The sequence below is a fragment of the Oryx dammah genome, unplaced genomic scaffold (assembly GCF_014754425.2).
Source record: "Oryx dammah isolate SB20612 unplaced genomic scaffold, SCBI_Odam_1.1 HiC_scaffold_29, whole genome shotgun sequence".
Lineage (NCBI taxonomy): Eukaryota > Metazoa > Chordata > Mammalia > Artiodactyla > Bovidae > Oryx > Oryx dammah.
This window is the reverse complement of record NW_024070213.1, coordinates 63,816,078-63,837,216: the sequence shown is the minus strand read 5'-3', so window position 1 is coordinate 63,837,216 and position 21,139 is coordinate 63,816,078. Positions and strand designations below refer to the sequence as shown.

The window sequence follows — 21,139 nt, the reverse complement described above, 5'->3', positions numbered from 1 at the left end:
CGGGCACGACTGAAGTGACTTAGCAGCAGCAGCAGCAGCAACACATAAAATATTTTAGGGTAGCTGACAAGTTAAAAAAAATTATAAAATAAAATTTCCCAGAAAATTTTCTTTATAATCAGGTGTTGTAAATGGGAATATATAGGTACAGGTAAAACAAATATATAAATCACAAAATTATATTGGAAAAAAATTCTGCATAGAAAACACAGCCAATATCCAAGTAAAACAGTATTTCTAAGTCAAAGACATCACTTTTTGCACCAAAATTTAATGATAGATAGGCGATTCCCACCAAACCAAGGAAAAAGTGAATTGTAGGTAGGAAGATGGGGAATGACAATGTCAATGGTCGAAAGACATAACCTTTTCTCTTTAGAAGTTCTTGACCTTAATATGCACATGTTATTAGAGATCACACACAATAAGTGTCATTGCTGAACAATTAGTACTGTTAACTTCCATGCATTTTGGACTTGGAGGGAAACATTCTACTTTAAAAGAATTAGCTTTTGCATGATCTTTATTTTCATTGCCTTGAAGGTTACGGGAAATGTGGAAGGAAAGTCTAGTGTGCTGATTAGTAGACTTCGAAACATTAGTCAACATTTAGGAAATTTGTTCTGGGCCTTGAATGCAGGTGACTTTTACTCATCTTTTAGCCTCCTTATTTTTTTTTTTTAATTTTTAATTGGAGGATAATTATTTTACAATACTGTGATGGTTTCTGCCATACACCAAAATGAATCAGCCATAGGTATACAATGTCCCCTCCCTCTAAAATCTCCCTCCCATCTCCCTCCCAATTCCACCTCTCTTGGTGGTCACAGAGCACTGGCTTTGGGTTCCCTGTGTCATAAAGCAAATGTCCACTGGCTATCTGCTTTACGTATGGTAATGCATATGTGTCAATGCTATTCTCTGAAATCATCCCAGCTTCTCTTTCCCCAGCTGTGTTCAAAAGTCTGTTCTCTATGTCTGCATCTCCACTGCTGACCTGTAGATAGGTTCATCAGTACCATCTTTCTAGATTCCATATATATAAGTGTTAATACATAATATCTGTCTTTCCCTTTCTGACTTACTTCACTTTGTACAATAGGCTCTAGGTTCGTCCACCTCATTAGAACCAACTCAAATGCATTCCTTTTATAGCTGAGTAATATCCCATTGTGTATTAGCTGCATTACTGAGTACAACTATATTTTTAATTTCATTGGTCTCAATCATGCTAGAAAGTGTGGAATGAGCTTATTTGGCAACACAACTAGCAAAAAAATACTAAGCATCTATATTTTTAAATCTTTAATGACACAGAAATCTATATTGGTCAGCCATGTGGTTTAACAAATGTTTGAGTATGAGGTATAAACAATAAAGCTTTAGAATATGGTGAGAAAAATGATCTAGGGATGCTGAGTTGCCTGTTTAAGGAAATCTATGAAGTATAGCAGATAAGCAGATAAACTGTATTGATAATTATACAACTTAGTGATATGGCCACAAGCTATAAATGCTATACAGCTGTAAAAGGAAAGATAATTTTGGGTTACAGATGTCAGGGAATGGTTCCAATATTTTTTTCTTAATATTTTTGCAATACACAGTAAAGGTCTTTGCCTCCCACCAAAAAAAAAAAGAAAAACACATAAAACCCACACAATTACATAAAATGTGGTCAGTCAGTTAACAATAGTAAAATAAAGCTATAGTTTAGTAATTAAGAAGTTTTATCGAAGGAGTTCAAAATTTTAGAATGCCTCTATGTATAATGTGGCAATTCATATAAATAAGAGGACAAAATGTCAGTAAAATAAATGTTTTCCTAATGATTAAAAACTTCAATGTTTAGGAAATCAAAGTTAGTCTATGAATAATAAAATAACCATAATGACCTCACATGAGATGTGTTCATTTAGTTCTCTAATAATGACGTTATATTTATAATATTTTGAGTAGATTAGGCCAGACCACGGGTCTCAAAAATTGACTCCCCACATCATTTTGCTTTTATTATGATTATATCAACATAAAAATTTTAGTAATCCATATGACCCTGATGTTTTGAATTTTATTATGGAAAGAGACAGTGGCTACCTACTTTGTTATGCATTGCAAAATACCTTAGAATATATCACATGTTTGAACTATGGAAATCCAAATTCAGTTACTCTTCAAGCACATGTCAGACTTTATAAATAATATTTTCAAAATTCTATTTTGTTTAAACACAGAGGTTTTTCCTCCAGGCACTGTTTCCTCAGTGGTACTCCATTAAGTGAAATTCTTTTCAAAAATGGCATCTATAATCAAGTTTGGAAAATTCTGAACTTAGGCATTACCCAAACAGACTGTAATTTGGACTATAATTTGTCCAAAGCCAAGTGGTGTTTTATGAGTACATTAATAATGATGAATGACGACTTCCCTGGTGGAGTAGTGAGTAATAATCTGCCTGCCAACACAGGGGACATGAGTTCAATCCCTGGTCTGGGAAGATTCCACATGCTGAGCATAAATGTATATATATATAAATGCCATATATAACATAAATGCCAGGAGCATAAATGTCTTCATGTTGCTTAGGACACTACTCGTTCAGCAACATGCCAAAGATGGATTTCTGGAGTAATGGCCACAGCATCCATAACACTATGAGAACTGGAACAGTCACCAAAGATACAAATGCCTGGTCACTTTGCTGGTATTATTACTATTGGCACAACTGTGTGACTACATGGTGGACTAGTTTCAGAGAGGCAACAAATGCAGCATCTGAATGCCTGCCAATCTTGGCACACACTTCTCTCCACATACCCATTTGCAATCCTATCAGGAAACTACTCCTGCAAGAAAATGAGAAAAAAGAAGAAAAAGGTAAAAGTCAGTGTCAAGTGAAGGAAAATAAGTTTTTAGTAGCGATCACTAGTATATTGGAAACAAAAATCAAGCTGTAAAATTAAAACAATCACGAGTTATATGTGTTTTTATTTTCAGATTTCTAGGAATTTGAGAGAATTCCCAGGAATGTATAAAGGGGATGTCTGCATAGGCAAATAATACACACATTTTTTTTAAAGAAACTTCGATTCTCTATTGAAATAAAGTTAAAACGTGAGCCTAGAGATTATCATACTAAGTGAAGTAAGAGAAAGACAAATACATGATATCACTTATATGTGGAACCTTAAAAAGTTATACAAAGGAACCTACAAACAAAAACAGACTTACATACATAGAAAATAAATTTATGATTACCAAAGGAAAAAGGGGGGTTTAATTATGAGTTTGAGATTCATAAATATACACTACTATATATAAAAAAGATAAACAACAAGGACCTACTGTACAGCACAGGGAACTCTATTTAATATGTTGTAATAACCTATAATAGAAAAAAATCTGACAAAGTATATATATACATATACATATATGTATACATATATACATATAAAACTAAATCACTTTGCTATATAGCTGAAACTAACAATACTGTAAGTCAACTATACTTCAATTTTAAAATATCATGGCACTTCAATTACCTTATATTATCCTGATGCCTTTTAATAACATAAAGAACATATCAGAACCACTTTCTTTGCTATCATTACTTACTTGATTACAAAAGATGGATGGTCCATTTCAGGAATCAAAACAGCCCTTGTAGAAAGTTTTCTCAACCCAATACATTATTTGGGGATATCATTTTTGTTTTCAGAATTAATTGATACTCCTTAATAGGATTATTGATCATAATCCTATATGTTTTCAACTTGAATCTGTGTGTGTGTGTTCTCAGTCTCTCAGCTGTGGCCAACTCTTTTGACTCCAAGGATGATAGCCAACCAGGCTCCCCTGCCCATGGAATTTTCCAGGCAGGAATACTGGAGTGGGTTACCATTTCCTAGTCCAGAGGATCTTCCTGACCCAGGGATGGAACCTGCGTCTCCTGTGTCTCCCGCATCTCCTACAAAGGCAGGCAGATTCTTTACCACTGTGCCACCCGGGAGGCCCCTAGACTATTCATACAAGTGCTCCATTAACAAGGGAGCATTTCCTTTTTTCCGCATCAACTCTGTGCTAAAAAATACTATTCAGTAGGTGGTATGTATATGTGCTTAGTTGCTCAATTCTGTCTGACTCTTTGTGACCCCATCTGGCAAGAGTAGCTTGCCAGGCTCCTCTGTCCATAGGGATTCTTCAGTCTAGAATACTGGAGTGGGTTTCAGGGCCCTCCTCCAGGGGAACGTCCTAACCCAGGGACCGAACCCAGGTCTCCTGCATTGCAGGAGGATTCTTTACTGTCTGAACCAGCAGGAAAGTCCTAAGTAGGTGGTAATAATGCCTTATAATTTTCCCAGCCTTCCTTGATTGGATATCTTTTGTGGGTCAAGGAAGGGACATCTAAATTGCAATGCACAAATTATATTCTATTGTCAATGGCAAAGAAAAGTCCCATTCACATTGTGTGTAAGTGGATAAACAAGACATAGCATTCAATTCAACTGTCTCACATTTTAAAACATGTAGTACCTCAATTATGTATTTTGAAGTTGTTCTTCTATGAAAGAAATACATTTTAAAACAATGATGATGGAATTTCATTACAGCACCATCTTCAACATGCTACAGTTGAATGCTCCTGTTCCTATAACAAGGCTATGTAAAGAGCTAAATTGCTTATAGTGGGAAACTTCCTAAGTCTTTTTGAAATGGACTCTGTATAAGATGAATTCTTGCAATGAATTTCAAGTCTAATGAAGTTATGGTACTTAAATGAACCAATTATTACTAAGATTTTTTTTTAATGTGACATGAATAGTTTTTCTTATTAAGGTATAATTGGAACTGAATGTACCTATTTTAAAAAGCATAATCAAATACTCAAAAAAAAGGTTAGAACAATATTCAGATCCCAATTTATTTAAACACAGCCTTAATTAAATAGTGTTATCCATATCTACTCAATTTCTTGGTACTAGCATCCATCCCAACATGCACAGTTCACGGAGCTGACATTTTTGAAAGAAGGATTATTCATACATGCTACGGTCTGAATGCTTGTGGCCCCCCAAACTCATCATCAAATTTTATGCCCAATGCGATCATTTCAGGAGGTAGGGCCTTTGTGAGGTGGTTAGGTCGTGAGGATGGAACCCTCATAAATGGAATTAGTACTCTGATATATATCCTCACAGGGCTTTGCAGGTGGCACTAGTGGTAAAGAACCCACCTGCAGGAGACATAAGGAAAGCAGGTTCAATCCCTGGAAGATCTCCTGGAGGAGGGCACAGCAACCCACTCCAGTATTCTTGCCTGGAGAATAACATGGACAGAGGAGCCTGGCGGGCTACCGTCCATGGAGTTGCAAAGAGCTGGACATGACTGAAGCCTCTTAGCACACAGATACAGACCTCACAGGGCTCCAGAATTCCTTCCACAGTGCCAGGAAACAACTGAAAGTCTGAAACCCAGAAGCAGACCCTCACCCAACCACACTGGCACCCTGATCTCTGACTTCCAGCTTCTAGAACCCTGAGAAATAAATGTGTTGAAAATAAGCTACCCAGTCTATGATATTTTGTCACAACAACCCAAATGGACTAAGACAATACGGAAGAGAGACAAAATACAATTTTGCCAACATTTCTCTTGTCCTCTTAATTTTTGGTTTGTTTTGTGTGAAAGACTTACAGGTGTGATTTTCATATTTAAAAGCAGGACTCTTAAAAAAGCAGCACATTCAAGAAGGACAGAATTCTAAGTGTTTCTCTATTACCTTCCCCACAATTTCCCTTTTCTATAAAATGTGTGTGCAGAGAGGGAGGAGTCTGCTTCTACCTGGGACAACTACATGGAACAGAGGGGAAAATATGGATTTTGGAAATAGAGCTAACCCACCTGCCACATCAGACGCTTCATTTCTTCCTAAATTAGTGAAAACGATACAGGATACCCAGGTAACAAGGCTGTTGATGTTGCCAGATAATGACTTTCTGGATTACGCAAGGTGATATATATAAGCCCCTGCAGCTATATCTCTGAATATGTGTCTTTTTTCTTTTCAAATTCCAAAAATTTAAGTATGTAAATCATTTGAATGCCAAGAGAAGACCAAAAAATTACATCTTTCAATTGAGATTTTATAGACCACAACTCAGTATCTCACTGTATAGCTGAGGAGACATTAGTAGTACCGCTTTAAGACAAAAACTAGTAAAACAAGATGTTTAATAAAATGTGAAATAATTTAAAATAGTGCTGTGACCCTATGGACTATTCCCGCCAGGCTCCTCTGTCCATGGGATTTCCCAGGCAAGAATACTGGAGTGGGTTGCCATTCTTCTCCAGGGGATCTTCCCAACCCTGGGATCGAAACTGTGTCTCCTCTGTCTCCTTCATTAGCAAGCAGATTCTTTATTGTAGAGCCACTGGAGAAGCCTGATTTAAAACTGATTACATCCAACCAGTCCATTCTAAAGGAGATCAGCCCTGGGTGTTCTTTGGAAGGAATGATGCTAAAGCTGAAACTCCAGTACTTTGGCTACCTCATGTGAAGAGCTGACTCATTGGAAAAGACTCTGATGCTGGGAGGGATTGGGGGCAGGAGGAGAAGGGGACAACAGAGGATGAGATGGCTGGATGGCATCACTAACTTGATGGATGTGAGTTTGAGTGAACTCCGGGAGACGGTGATGGACAGGGAGGCCTGGTGTGCTGCAATTCATGGGGTCGCAAAGAGTCGGACACCACTGAGTGACTGAACTGAACTGAACTGATATCCTAAAAAAGTTGGAGGGAACATTTACTCTTAAATGAAAGTTACAGATCAAATATGCATATTAATTTTGATCATTGATACTGAAGTATCCCAATGAACAGTAATAATTAGGTTTCTAAGCATTTAGAATGAGATTTTTTAATTGGTAATACAGCTATATAAGTGTATACAGCCTTTTTTGAAATTGTTGAAAACAAATGTAGATAATGGGCCCACAAAGGGTAATAGAGTAATAAAACTGTTATTGGTAAAAATAAATTTAAAACAATAAATTTTGCATGCTTCCTCATTGAAGTGTTTTTTCTTTAAATTACCACATTACTAAGAAAATTAACAATAAAAAAAGGAAACAATTTTTAGATGAGCTTGAGATCTGACATTACTAAATCCTCCAGTAGTAGGCCATTGCTGTGTGTAATTAATGTTCTCCCCAGGGCACAGTGGCCAGATGACTCTCCAGAGAGATGCTAATATGGTCCATGGGGGATGGGCTTACATTGTCTTATATCCCCTGAGGTTTCTTTTGAATTGTTCACCTTTTCCTATCTACTTATTATGCTGTCATATCTATTAGTGATAATGCAAATATTCCTGCAGTATCTGCCACTTTTTAAGTTCAGAAAAAGAAACTGGTACACTGATTGTTTTTCTTCTGAAAGAGGCCATGCTGCTGAGTCGCTTCAGTCGTGTCTGACTCTGTGCGACCCCATAGACAGCAGCCCACCAGGCTCCACTGTCCCTGGGATTCTCCAGGCAAGAACACTGGAGTGGGTTGCCATTTCCTTCTCCAATGCATGAAAGTGAAAAGTGAAAGTGAAGTCACTCAGTCGTGTCCAACTCTTCACGACCCCATGGACGGCAGCCCACCAGGCTCCTCCGTCCATGGGATTTTCCAGGCAAGAGGACTGGAGTGGGGTGCCATCGTCTTCTCCGTGAAAGAGGCCATAGCTTTAGGAAAACACATTCAAGCATTTTATTGCTACATTGAAGATGCCAGACAATAAATACCTGGAATTCATATGGTACTAGGAAGGGGCACTACAGAAAAAGGAGGACATTACAAGTAACTGAATCTTAAGAGGCAGAGTTAAGAGCTATGGACCTCATTTTACTTAGACTATTCATCTCTCAGCTCTAAAACGTTCCCACTTCTTTCATTGAAGCTTTCTTTGATCACTCCATTACATAGCAAAGTCTCCTTCTGGAATCCTAGAGCAGGAGTCAACAAATACTTTTCTCTAAACGGAAAGATTTTTCTCTAAACTGAAGGATATTTTTCTCTAAACTGAAAATTTAATCACAACTATTGAACTCAATCTGCAGCAGGCAATCTGCCACAGAAAACACAGAAACAAATGGGTGTGACTATATTCCAGAAAAAAACTTTTTATTTATATAAACAGGAAGGAGGCCAGATGCAGCTCAAGGATTATTTATACTTGGTTAACCAATGTTGTAGAAAATCACTGCTCTATCATTTTGACACTCAGTCCTACTTGATTGTTCCTGTAACTCCCCACGAAGAGAATGTGTCTGAAATTAGTCTCCTTAGGGAGATCAGAAAAAATGACTTAGACATAATCTTTTCGAGTCTTTATGCAGATTATTTCATGGAGCAATGCTCAGTTATTTACTGATTTAAATTGACTTAACATATGAGAACAAGATCTACTTGCCATTAGCAGCCTGCACTGAAACATCTACTGAGACATTGACCTTTGGAGTTCTCTAATGGGCAACCTCATCTTGCTGAGTCTTTATTCTACCTGCATATGTCTTACTTGGTAATAATGAAGAATAGAAATTCTATTTTTAAAAGATCAGACACATAGGAAGCACTTAAATGTTGCTTTAAAAAAAGCACAACAATAGTTATGTTGACATAGGTTTGTATCTTAGTATGAACAAACATCTCTAAATCGTGATAGCATAATCGCTATTGCTTTTCCCTTTGCCACAGTCTTTAAATGTGTTTATATGTGCTACTACTTCTAAGTGGAAAGTCAGGAATTTCCATCTTAAAACTCCTTTGGGATATAATCCCAGTTGATGTTACTAATTTTGTGTGTATGTGAAAAACTCAGCACTTAAATATTTTTGCATCATCAATATCAATGTTGAATTGTCTTCCAGTATGTGTTTTGCCAAGAGAACGCACTGGTCATAGTAAACACCCTCTTCCAACAACACAAGAGAAGACTCTACACATGGACATCACCAGATGATCAACACTGAAATCAGATAGATTATATTCTTTGCAGCCAAAGGTGGAGAAGCTCTATACAGTCAACAAAAACAAGACTGGGAGCTGACTGCGGTTCAGATCATGAACTCCTTAAAACCAAGTTCAGACTTAAATTGAAGAAAGTAGGGAAAACCACTAGACCATTCAGGTATGACCTAAATCAAATCCCTTATGATTATACAGTGGAAGTGAGAAATAGATTTAAGGGACTAGATCTGAAAGACAGAGTGTCTGATGAACTATGGACTGAGGTTCCTGACATTGTACAGGAGACAAGGATCAAGACCATCTCCATGGAAAAGAAATGCAAAAAAGCAAAATGGCTGTCTGAGGAGGCCTTACAAATAGCTGTGAAAAGAAGAGAAGCGAAAAGCAAAGAAGGAAAGATATAAGCATCTGAATGCAGAGTTCCAAAGAATAGCAAGGAGAGAAAAGAAAGCCTTCCTCAGCCATCAATGCAAAGAAATAGAGGAAAACAACAGAATGGGAAAGACTAGAGATCTCTTCAAGAAAATTAGAGATACCAAGGGAACATTTCATGCAAAGATGGGCTCAAGGACAGAAATGGTATGGACCTAACAGAAGCAGAAGATATTAAGAAGAGACGGCAAGAATACACAGAAGAACTATACAAAAAAGATCTTCATGACCCAGATAATCACGATGGTGTGATCACTCACGCACAGCCAGACATCCTGGAATATGAAGTCAAGTGGGCCTTAGAAAGCATCACTATGAACAAAGCTAGTGGAGGTGATGGAATCCCAGGGGAGCTATTTCAAATTCTGAAAGATGATGCTGTGAAAGTGCTGCACTCAATATGCCAGCAAGTTTGGAAAACTCAGCAGTGGCCACAGGACTGGAAAAGTCAGTGTTCATTCCAATCCCAAAGAAAGGCAATGCAAAAGAATGCTCCTACCGCACAATTGCACTCATTTCACATGCTAGTAAACTAATGTTCAAAATTCTCCAAGCCAGGCTTCAGCAATACGTGAACCGTGAACTTCCAGATTCAAGCTGGTTTTAGAAAAGGCAGAGAAACCACAGATCAAATTGGCAACATCCACTGGATCATCGAAAAAGCAAGAGAGTTCCAGAAAAACATCTATTTCTGCTTTATTGATTCTGTCAAAGCCTTTGACTGTGTGGATCACAATAAACTGTGGAAAATTCAAGAGATGGGAATACCAGACCACCTGACCTGCCTCTTGAGAAACCTATATGCAAGTCAGGAAGCAACAGTTAGAACTGGACGTGGAACAACAGACTGGTTCCAAATAGGAAAAGGAGTATGTCAAGGCTATATATTGTCACCCTGCTTATTTAACTTATATGCAGAGTACATCATGAGAAATGCTGGGCTGGAAGAAGCACAAGCTGGAATCAAGATTGCTGGGAAAAATATCAATAACCTCAGATATGCAGATGATACCACCCTTATGGCAGAAAGTGAAGAGGAACTAAAGAGCCTCTTGATGAAAGTGAAAGAGGAGAGTGAAAAAGTTGGCCTAAAGCTCAACATTCAGAAAACTAAGATGATGGCATCTGGTCCCATCATTTCATGGCAAATAGATGGGGAAACAGTGAAAACAGTATCAGGCTTTATTTTAGGGGGCTCCAAAATCACTGCAGATGGTGATTGCAGACATGAAATTAAAAGACATTTACTCCTTGGAAGGAAAGTTATTACCAATCTAGATAGCATATTGAAAAGCAGAGACATTACTTTGCCAACAAAGGTCTGACTAGTCAAGGCTATGGTTTTTCCAGTGGTCATATATGGATGTGAGAGTTGGACTGTGAAGAAAGCTGAGCGCCAAAAAATTGATGCTTTTGAACTGTGGTGTTGGAGAAGACTCCTGAGAGTCCCTTGGACTAAAGTCAATCAGTTGTTGTTGTTTGAATTTCCTACTTGGATCAGGCCGTGAAAATAATATTATAATTCATAAATAACTGCACAGAAGAGGCTTTTTCAAGAATAAAGAGGCTCTGCCTCAAAATGCACCAAAAATATTAGTAGAGATTAAAGAAAAATAATTGTGATTACCACTTATGTTACCTGCATTATTTAGTTACTCTCTAGCAGCAATCCTGTGATATAGGCTTTATTGTTTCCATTTTTTAAAAATGAGGCAACTGAGTCTCTGAAGGTTTATATAGCTTGATTTTGGTTAAACAGCTGAGATGTGGGTAAATCAAAATTCCACCAATGTCTATCTGTCTATCCACAAAGACTCTGATCCAACATGTGACACAGTGATGGAGAAAAAAGGGAAAGAGAAAAGAGAGACCCACAGAATAAGGCAGACTAGAGTGAACACAACACTGGAGCTCTACACAAAGCTGATGGAAAGACATAAATTGCTTTAACTTGCTTTGAAAATAGGTTCCTTTATTTGTGTGACTCAAGACTAAAAGGATCTTACTGTTTTATTCACAGCCATCTCTAACATCTAAAATGGTGTCTGGAGCACAGTGGATGAATAAATAGTTGTTATTAAAGGATTACATTCTCTGGCTTGAAATATGTCAGAGGCTTTATTCTAAATCCCATTTCACAGCAGATGTGACATGTACATATCCATGAGAATTCTCCAGACGCCCCTCTGTTCATGCATCCACCGCTGCCCACAGCCTGGTGTATCCACAGGAGTCCTGCCACCCTATGCACACGTACCCACCCCCCATCATCTTGCTACCTGTGTTAAAGGGATCGAATCCTGGAATTAGTGTTTATTCAGCCCCTAATGGCTCCCCAGCCTCCCTGAGTTCACAAGTGATAAGTGGTCATTATTTTCTTGAAGCCTTTTTGTTTGGTTCCAGATATTTCCTTTAAAAAGTAAGGAAGTCTTATCATTCTTCCAACTCTGTGTTTTAACAGATCAAGTCCCATCATCCTTGACTAGTCTTTTTTTTTTTTTAACATTTCTCAAACTTCCTTCCTCTAGAATGTCTTAAAAGCCAGTGCAGAACTGCATATTTTAAAATACTAATATTGAGAAGGTACATTGTGGTTAATAGATTCAGGACCAGATCCCTCCACTGACAAGATGTACAATCTTGGGCAAGATACTTAACCTCTGGCCCTAATTCCCTTAGCTGTAAAATAAGGGTCATAATGATGTTTTCTCATAAGGCTTGGAGGATTAAATTAGTCAAAAATGTGTAAGATGAATATGTAAGTGATGCCTGGCATGTAGAAGTCCTGGATAAAGGCAAGCTATTTTTACTCAAAGTAATCTCTATAGCTCTATGTAAAAGCCACATCTTTGGTCTCTAAATTCACTTATTATACACACACACACATACACACACACAGCATGTTAGGTTCTTTACCTCTTATGGCATTAATCTGCAAAGACAAATAATTTTACTGAGGGGCTAATTTCTAGTTGTAAACAAAATTTAAAATGAGCTTTCTTCTTTCTTCCCTTTCAGTGTTTATTCATGTATTCATTCATTATGCTCAGCATAATGGGTCACAGAAAGAAAATGTTCAGTTCTGAGGTAACAGGGGGTCCTTCCAAAGGCAGATCTCTCTATATGCCTTTGTTTCCCACCTTCTAATTTCATCTGAATAAAGATGACACTGATGGCCAGTGGGATCATGAGCAAGTGATCAAACATTTATATTCATAAACAACCATTTTCATCCTTCAACTATTCTGTAGATAAACGGACTTTCCTAAACTTGAATGCTTCCAGAAACATAGCGGCCCTAAAAACAAGCTTAACCAGGTCACATAAAGAAGAGATAGAAAAGTGAATATGTTACATTCATAGAGAAAACATAAGACACGTCAGGTGTCACCACAAATGTACAGGCTGTCAGTCAACCCAGAAAAAGATTTATTTTGTGTGGCGCCAGAAAGCTAAGGATAAGGACCCTTGGTAGAAGAGAGAAGAATGCAGTCACAACTGGAACTGCCTTTAAAAGAACAGGCTGCCTGAGTACACATTTGTTGTTGTTCAGTGGTTAAGTCGTGTCTGACTCTTTCTGACCCCATGGACTGCAGCATGCCAGGCTTATCTGTCCTCTACTGTCCCCTGGAGTTTGCAATACACATACTGAAATCTTAAAAAAGCTTCTTGAACCTATCCAGAGGCCTCAGAGAAAATTTGAATGTGGTGTTTACACCCAGCTTTGAAGGCTGAAGCTTGACATGGAAACAGCAGGTTAGAGCATCTTAAGATGAAAGAACAGCATGGCCAAAAATGTGCAGGCAGGAAACCGAATGAAAATAAATGAGGCACAAGGGACAGTTTAGTTTGACCTGAGGATGGTGGCAGTCGGAGATGAGCCTAGAAAAGATTTTCGGAAATACAGAGATTGAAATGTTGGTCCTCAGACCTAGGTAATGGGAGTCACAAAGTGTTACTAACATATAGGAAAGGGAGGTGTATTTCAGTGCGAGTATCTGGAGGCACGTACAGAATTAACTAGTACAGTGGGAAACTATTAGCAAGGAGATCAGCTAAGAGAGTAGGATGTGAGTCTAAGTAGTATGTCAAAAGTGCCTGGACTCCGGCAGCATCAAAAAAGAGGACACTGATGAAAGAAATATTTTGAATGTCTTAGCAACTGACTGTAAAATTCAAGGCTGGGGAAGGGGGTGGGGGGCTTGAGAGTCTCATTCTAGATTAGAATACTAACACCAATAAAAGAAACAGAGCCAACAGAAGGGAAGAAGAGTGTTCAGAAGGGTGTTGGCGGTGTCAGCAGCACAGAAGAGGGGAGCTGTCCAGCAGGCATTTGGAAAGTTCTGGCCACAGCTATGTGAAGGTCAGGGTTGAAGATAATGGCTTGAGTGTTACTCCTACTGAGGTCAAAGCACAGTCCAAGAGAGGACAAGCTTTGCCAATGGATCAAATTTAGACAAGAGAAGAATTCAAAACAGAAGTTGAGGGATACATATTTGAATGAGTAGGTGAAACTGCAAGTCGCTCAATCATGTCTGACCCTTTGAGCCCACCAGGCTCCTCTGTCCATGGAATTCTCCAGGCAAGAAAATTGAAGTGGGTATCCATTCCCTTCTCCAAGGGATTTTCCTGACCCAGAAATCAAATCCAGCTCTCCTGCATTGCAGGAGCGTTCTTTATCATCTGAGCCACAAGGGAGGCCCAAGAATAGTGGAGTGAGGAGCCTATCCCTTCTCCAGGGGGTCTTCCCAATCCAAGAATCGAACCGGGGGTTGTCTCCTGCATTGCAGGCAGATTCTTTACCAGCTGAGCTATGCAATGAAAGGAAAGTCAAAGAGGGAGCCACTAGTGAGCAATCAGAGAAGTAGGAGAAGCACAAAGAGCACCTAGAAATCCAGAGAAGAGTTTAAGAGGCAGCAGGTGCCAACATTGCCAAAGGCTGTGGAGAGTGTGAAGTCAGTGAAGATTTAGAGCCTCAGAGGTCAGTTATAACCCGATTATAAAATGTTAATGCTTAGTATATCTTACAAGGAAGAACTCACTCTTTTTATCCTTTGAAGAAAACACAAAAGCATTTCTTATTGGAAGATAGACCGATGTCAAAGATAATTTCCTTAAACATTTTCAATTTGATTTTACAGGCCAGTAATTTTCAATCACATATAGTATCTTTCTTCCAAAAAGTGTATTCAATGTCAGGGGACACTTTTGGTAATTATGACTACGGGGAAACTATCAGCATATGGGGGCAGGGGTCACAGACACTAAGTGTCCTGCAATAAAAGCGGCGTTCCTACACCATGCAAAAGAGCCCTGCCCAAATGCCAACACTGTCACCTGTCGAGAAACACTGTTTATCACTGAATGTTGTGGTAGTGGTGGTTTAGTCGCTTACTTGTGTCTGACTGTTTGCAACACCATAAACTGTAGCCTGCCAGGCTCCTCTGTCCAGGGCATTCTCCAGGCAAGAATACTGGAGTGGGTTGCCATTTCCTTCTCCAGGGGATCTTCCCAACCCAGTAATAAAACTGGGTCTCTTGCCTTACAGGCAGATTCTTTACCAACTGAGCTACAAGGGAAGCCCATCACTGAATGTACCTTTGGTATATTTGAGAAAAACTGACAGAACTTCAGTTTCTGACATTTTAGAGAATCAAAGACAGGCAAATATTATTAATTAGTTCATCCCTTAGAAACTTCTCAAGCGAATGCATGCCTTTTTGGTTTTACTGTTTATTCATGTCTAATCTAGTTCCAAAAGAAATAGGTCTTCAAATAAATTACTTAGTAGAGCAGCTTCTTATAATTTATAACTCTTCAATACATTAGCTCTAATCAGAAACTGTTTAGGAGTGTAGATGATTAATAATATTCTATGTCATTGTGTTATTAGGTATGAAACAGCCAACGTTTAATGTAAACACTTTTTAAAAATACCAGTATTTTATACAGACCTTTACTTATCTAAACAAATATTTCTCTGTGTTACCATTCATACTAGATACTGTCATTGAAATTTTTAATTTTTTTTTAATTAAATGCCATGTTTTAATTCCAAACATGACCAAAAATTAATCAGCAGTTCAGATAACTAAACCAAATTATTGTTGTTGTTTAGTTGCTAAGTCGTGTCTGACTCTTTTGCAAATCCATGGTCTGTAGCCCACCAGGCTCCTCTGTCTATGGGATTTCCCAGGCAAGAATACCGGAGTGGGTTGCCATTTCTTTCTCCAGGGGATCCCGCCAACCTAGGGAATGAACCCGCATCTCCTGCACTGGCAGACGGAGTCTTTACCACTTAACCACTGAGCCACCAGGGAAGCCCTACTAAACCCGATAGTATGTCATTTTCTTGTGGGGCTATCTTAACTGCGCATAACTTTTAACAAAAATATCTTTACACCAGCATCTTGTAGTTGTTACCCAAATGCCTTGTAACATTTTCATGAACTTGTCTGGGATTTCAACAAAGGTTAATAAAAACAAGTGAATCTTCCACGTAGGTAGATTAGGACCCTGTATTCACCATTTCAGGGGCCTATTGAGAAAATGAAGCTTTCTCTGTAAGTTTTTAAAAGAAAGTTCTATTACTCACAGAGATTTAGTGTTTGCCGTTGTTTCTCAACACATTTCCTACATACTTTGATCCAAATAGTTTTGAGAAAGTCAACAATGATGACCTCTCAATGAGAGTTCATTCCAAGGTTTATTTTGCAATTCAGCACTATCATGCCATCTACTGAGAAACTTTGCTTTTCAAAGGGTTCCCAAAAATCTGTTAAGAAGAATAAGCCAGTGAACCTTATAAAAACATATTATTCTTAAGGCCAAATATTTAATACCTGACACTAGCTACCATGTATTTTTTTAAATAAAACATTTATTTACTTGGCTGGCATGTGGGATCTGGTTCCCTGATCAGGGATGGAACCCAGACCCCTGCGTTGGGAGTGCAGAGTCTTAGCCACTGGATCACCAGGGAAGTCCCTGCATCTTTTAAAACAAGAGTAAATGCAAATATGAAAGATTTGGATTTTTTACATTTATTTTTTATTGGAGGATAACTGCTTTACAATATTATGGAGGCTTCATCAGAGACCACACACTGAGTTATCTCTATGCTTGTGCTCACACAGTATAAGTAACAAAGGAATCATAAAAAGAGCCTCAACTATCCTGCCCCCAGGGCAGAGTTCCAGGAGGAATTCCCTGCCAGACTGAGAGTTGTAGGCAAGAAAGGCTGCTCACTCTTCCTTTGTTTCTCCCTCCCTCCTTGCTTCATTTTTTTCTATAATCAGTTGTTCAAGACTATCTATCACCTGCCAGGCACTGCACTGCCAGGCACTGCACGAGGAAGGAAGAACACGACAGTCGACGTCCCCGCCCTCAATCAGCTTCATGCAGCAGAACCCATACTACCCAGTGATTAAAGTCAGACAGCCTACCCGGGGCTCTCCCCCACTCAGCCGCTTGCTAGCTGTGCACTCTGGGTCACTTTCTTAACTCTCTGCACCTCTTCTGTAAATGTGAGTATCGATAGATCCTCCTCTTAGGATTGTTAAAGTGATAAAGGAGTTAACAGACAGTGCCCAGAACATGGTGAGCATTATAGAGAAAATGTTAGAGTGACTATACTCTTGGGCTTCTCAGGGTGAGGGGATTAGTCTGTCCAACGTGCAGAAAAAACTTGCTGCTCAATCTCTTAAAATAAAGAAAGAAAGAAAAGAAAGAAATCCATTAGCAAAGACATTCTTCAGGGAAGGGATGTCCTGCCTTCATAACAACAGAAAATCCTGTTACTTGTTTATACAGGGTCAATGGGCAAATGGATGGAGCTGAACACACAGGTTTCTGAAGCAAGGTGCCCTACTCAAATATGCCTCTTAGCACATCTTACATTTCTTAAAACTGCTACATCCTTTCAAATTCCTTGAGAAACATGCTGCTTCCATTGAGAAGGAAACAAACAGCAAAGAGGGCAGAAAGATCAGCCCAGATGACTAGATGTTTTTGTTTTTTGTTTATTTTTGAGAGCAGAATTCCAACCTTATTTTTATCTTTGTAACCACAGTGCAGTGTCTGGAGTGATTTTAGGGTTTCAAAAATAGCTACTTTATTTTTGTCAAAATATATTTTTATCTAGTTTACTTTTGGCAGCGCTGGGTCTTTGGTGCTCTCTGTAGTTGCCCGGAGCAGGCGCTGCTCTTCAGTGTGGTGTTCAGGCTCCTCATTGCAGTGGCTTCTCTTGTTGAGCAGCAGGGGCTCTAGGTCAAGTGGGCTTCAGTGGTTGTGGCACATGGGCTCAACAGCTGTGGTGCACAGACTCAGTGCCCTGAGGTATATGGGATCTTCCCGGACCAGGGATCAAATCTGTGTCCCCTGTATTGGAAGGCGGATTCTTTATCACTGGACCACCTTAGCTAGTTTATTTTTCAGCTGTTTTCAGTACACTTTATTCCTCACAATAGCACTTCAGGGTAGATACCACTAATTACATTGTATGAGTAAGAAAAACTAAGGATAAGATTGTTGAATAATTACTTAGTCTTACAAAAGTGAAGAAGTGAGCTTGAAATCCAGGTCTAACTCTAAAGTTAATCACCTTTTTCCATGTGAATGTCTCAAAAACAAAAGTTTGATAAATGAATATATAATGAAAAGCAATCGCAGGAGACTTCTTTTACTTCTGATCCATGACCCAAGAATATAACTCTCCATAAAGTATATTTCTTAAAGTTTCTTTGCTCTTTTTCCCTTCAGGAGGGCTCAAGGCCAAAAATATCAGCTAAATATTATAAAAGACTAAATGCACGTCTACAAATAAACATTTATAGCAAGGGACACTAATTTGTTCGTTCACTTACCATTATTGAAACAACCAAAGGGGAAGGGAGTACGTAACTGCAAACTGCTGATGTGAATTTTGCAAAAAAAAAAAAAAAAAAAAACTAATTTCTGACTTTATGAGTTGTTACACAACACACTGAGTTGCCTAAGTAATCTTTCCCTTTTACTGAGATCATTCGGTTGCCGGCTGACTTAGATTGCTTTAAACGCAATGTGCTCAGAAGCAGAGAGTGGGGCTAAGATTGCCTCACCAGGGCCATGAAAGGGTCACCTCATTCAACCCTTCATCAGTCTCTGCTGCCAGAACCCAGCTCTAACTTTTCAGCCAAGTTCCCCAAAAATGCACTTAGTACTTGAGATTCTAATGACACAGCACAGTCAAGCCAAGGGTCCGTTGAAAGTCTGCACCCTCCTGAGTTCCCAGTTTGGATTTACCATAAAGCACTGGGTGCCAGGAAAGGGCATTTTGTGCTGTTTCCTTCCGCCCACGCTTTTCCGCACCACCCTCATCACTGCTCCCGATTTTACTCCCCTGCTGTGCCCTTTAACAGACCCGAGAAAGAAGATACGACAGACTAGCTTTACTACTACCAGAGGTACTTGTAGAGTAAACCGCACGTTTCCTCTCCTGCGTGTGTTGCGTGTCTAATTTCAACATCCCTGACGTAGATCACAAATTTCCCTCCTCAGCCCTACGAGGAAAGTGGCCTTGGTCACAATCCCCCCCACCCCACCCCCACCCCGCCCTGCCAAGACCAGTCTGCAATTTCGCGGAAGTTAGGGAGAAAAATGGGGGTGGAAACAGTAGCCGCCCAAGCAGCATCCGCCCGAAAGAGGAGGCAGTTCACACGTGAGCCGCCTCACTAGCCTCCTCGCTACCTGGCTGGGCCTGGCACCCCCAGCGTGGCGCCACAGCTCTGCCAGGAAAAACAGCCGGGAGGCGCAGGCCCTCCTCCGCCCGCGTTAAGTCATGTTCCTTTTCTGTCCCCGGGTGTGTCTCTCCCTTACACCCCTTCTGCCTCGCCCCCGCCACGCTACCTGGGACCCAAAACATAAAAAACTCTTACCCCGACCCCGACCCCGGTATATCGTCGCTTCTTCCCAGCCTCTCTGAGTGCGACCACCTGCTAAAAGAAGAACCTCCCTATACACGCTCACCCCCACCCCGACTCCCGCCCAATACCCGGCTTCTCAGTCCCGGCCCACCAGGTGTGCTGGCGAGCTCGGGGCGAGATGCTGCGGAGAAGCGCCAGGTGGGAACCTGCCAGGGAAACTCATAGGTCCAAGAAAGGAGGCGGGGGCGGGGAGGGCGCCACACGGCGCCGGGGGAGCCTCGGGGCCGGAGCTCCGGGTGCGGGCACCCGCAGGCCGGAAGCGCGCGCCGGCGCGGAGCACTCCCCGCGCGGGACCCCTCGGGACTCCCCTCCCCGACGCGCGCGCGCCCGGAACCCGCGCCCGACTGCGCCCCCGCAGGTCCCGCGTTGCAATCCGCGCGCTTCGGTGACGCGAGCTCTCCGGCGGCCGCTCTGGGGCTTTTTGTCTATATAAGGGCTCGCGGGCAAACTTGGTTTTGGCGCGTGTGTCACAGACTGGCCATTATTTTCACACGCGCGTGCCGTTCCCCGGGCAGCTCGGGTGACAGACGCGCGCTCGCCTTCCTCTCCGCCAGCGTCCCCTCCTCCTCCTAGTCCTCGTTTCCTCCCGGGGTGTCACTTACTTGACCTGGGCTCCGGCACTGGGTGGGCGCTGCAGCGGTCCGTCCGCCGCCAGTTCGCCTCGCTATCAGAGGGTGAATGGAATTATTTATTTATTTATGTCCCTGGACGAGTCCTCGCCGGCCGCCGGAGGTGGAGGAGGAGGCGGCGGGAGGGGAGGCGCGGCAGCTGAGCACCCTAGTGGATGCCGAGGAGCGCGCGCCGCGACACCGGGGGAGGGACGGGGAGGGCACGGGGAGGAGGAGGGCGAGGGCTCCGTGTCGGGGAGGGGGCCGGGGAGGGCGGCGGCGATCCCCCGGGGCTTTGCGGGAACCCGCGGCCGCGGGTGGGCGCCGGCTGCAGCCCAGTGACTCCAAGCCGACTGAGCATGCTCCAGGCGACTGTCAAAGACACTCGATGGCTCGGAGCGCTGCACTGCAGACTTTACTTTCGACCCTGAGAGAAAGCCACAAGTCTGGTCGAACAGTTGTTCCACAATGGTTGGGACGTGCTTTACTCGAAGTACTTGGCGCACAGCCTAGGAGCCGGTGTGTGGTACCTTTGTGTAGGTACGCTGGGCAGTAGGGCAACCTATAGGCAGGGAAAGCCGTACAAAAAGAGAACCTGGCCCAAGGCACGGAGACAGAATTCTGAGTCTCCTTGTGAGCTCGCAGTTAAAGTGTTGGGCCATTCTTCAACTGAAATCTTTTGGGGGGCACAAGAAGAGGGGGCCCTGCAGTGATGCAGATTCGGTTCATCCACCCACCCACCCACTCTAAGGGAAAAATAAGTTTTACCCCGAGGGTGGAGGAGTAGCACAGAAGGACTTGGAAATGTGAAAGAAGTGAGAGAAAGTCATTTGTAAATGATTTCGTTTTAGTTTCTCAAATTATATGTATTTATTTATTGGCCACATGGGCTGTTGGGGTCTTAGTTCCCTCACGGACGGAACCACGCCCCCCGTGCAGTGGAAGCAGAAGTCTTAATCACTGGACGGATAGGGAAGTCCTTCAAATTATTTAACTCCTCAAAATAGGACTTAGTTATTTGCTACACACACACACACACACACACACACACGCTCTCGCTCACACTCACACTGCTAGGGATAATGGTAAAATCAGTCTTTGTTTGATTTCTTATACCTTTATT

The 21,139-nt window shown here is 41.2% G+C and overlaps 1 protein-coding gene across 1 annotated transcript in view; it reads right to left on the bottom strand.

Moving 5' to 3' along the window:
- The window catches only part of SLC16A7 (solute carrier family 16 member 7), a 197,992-nt gene extending 177,783 nt beyond the window's left edge, over positions 1 to 20,209 (bottom strand). The window contains exon 1 of the mRNA XM_040233114.1: positions 20,011 to 20,209. The gene's annotated coding sequence lies outside the window, so the exon portion shown is untranslated. The remainder of the gene's footprint in view (positions 1 to 20,010) is intronic.
- Positions 20,210 to 21,139: the final 930 nt, after the last annotated feature.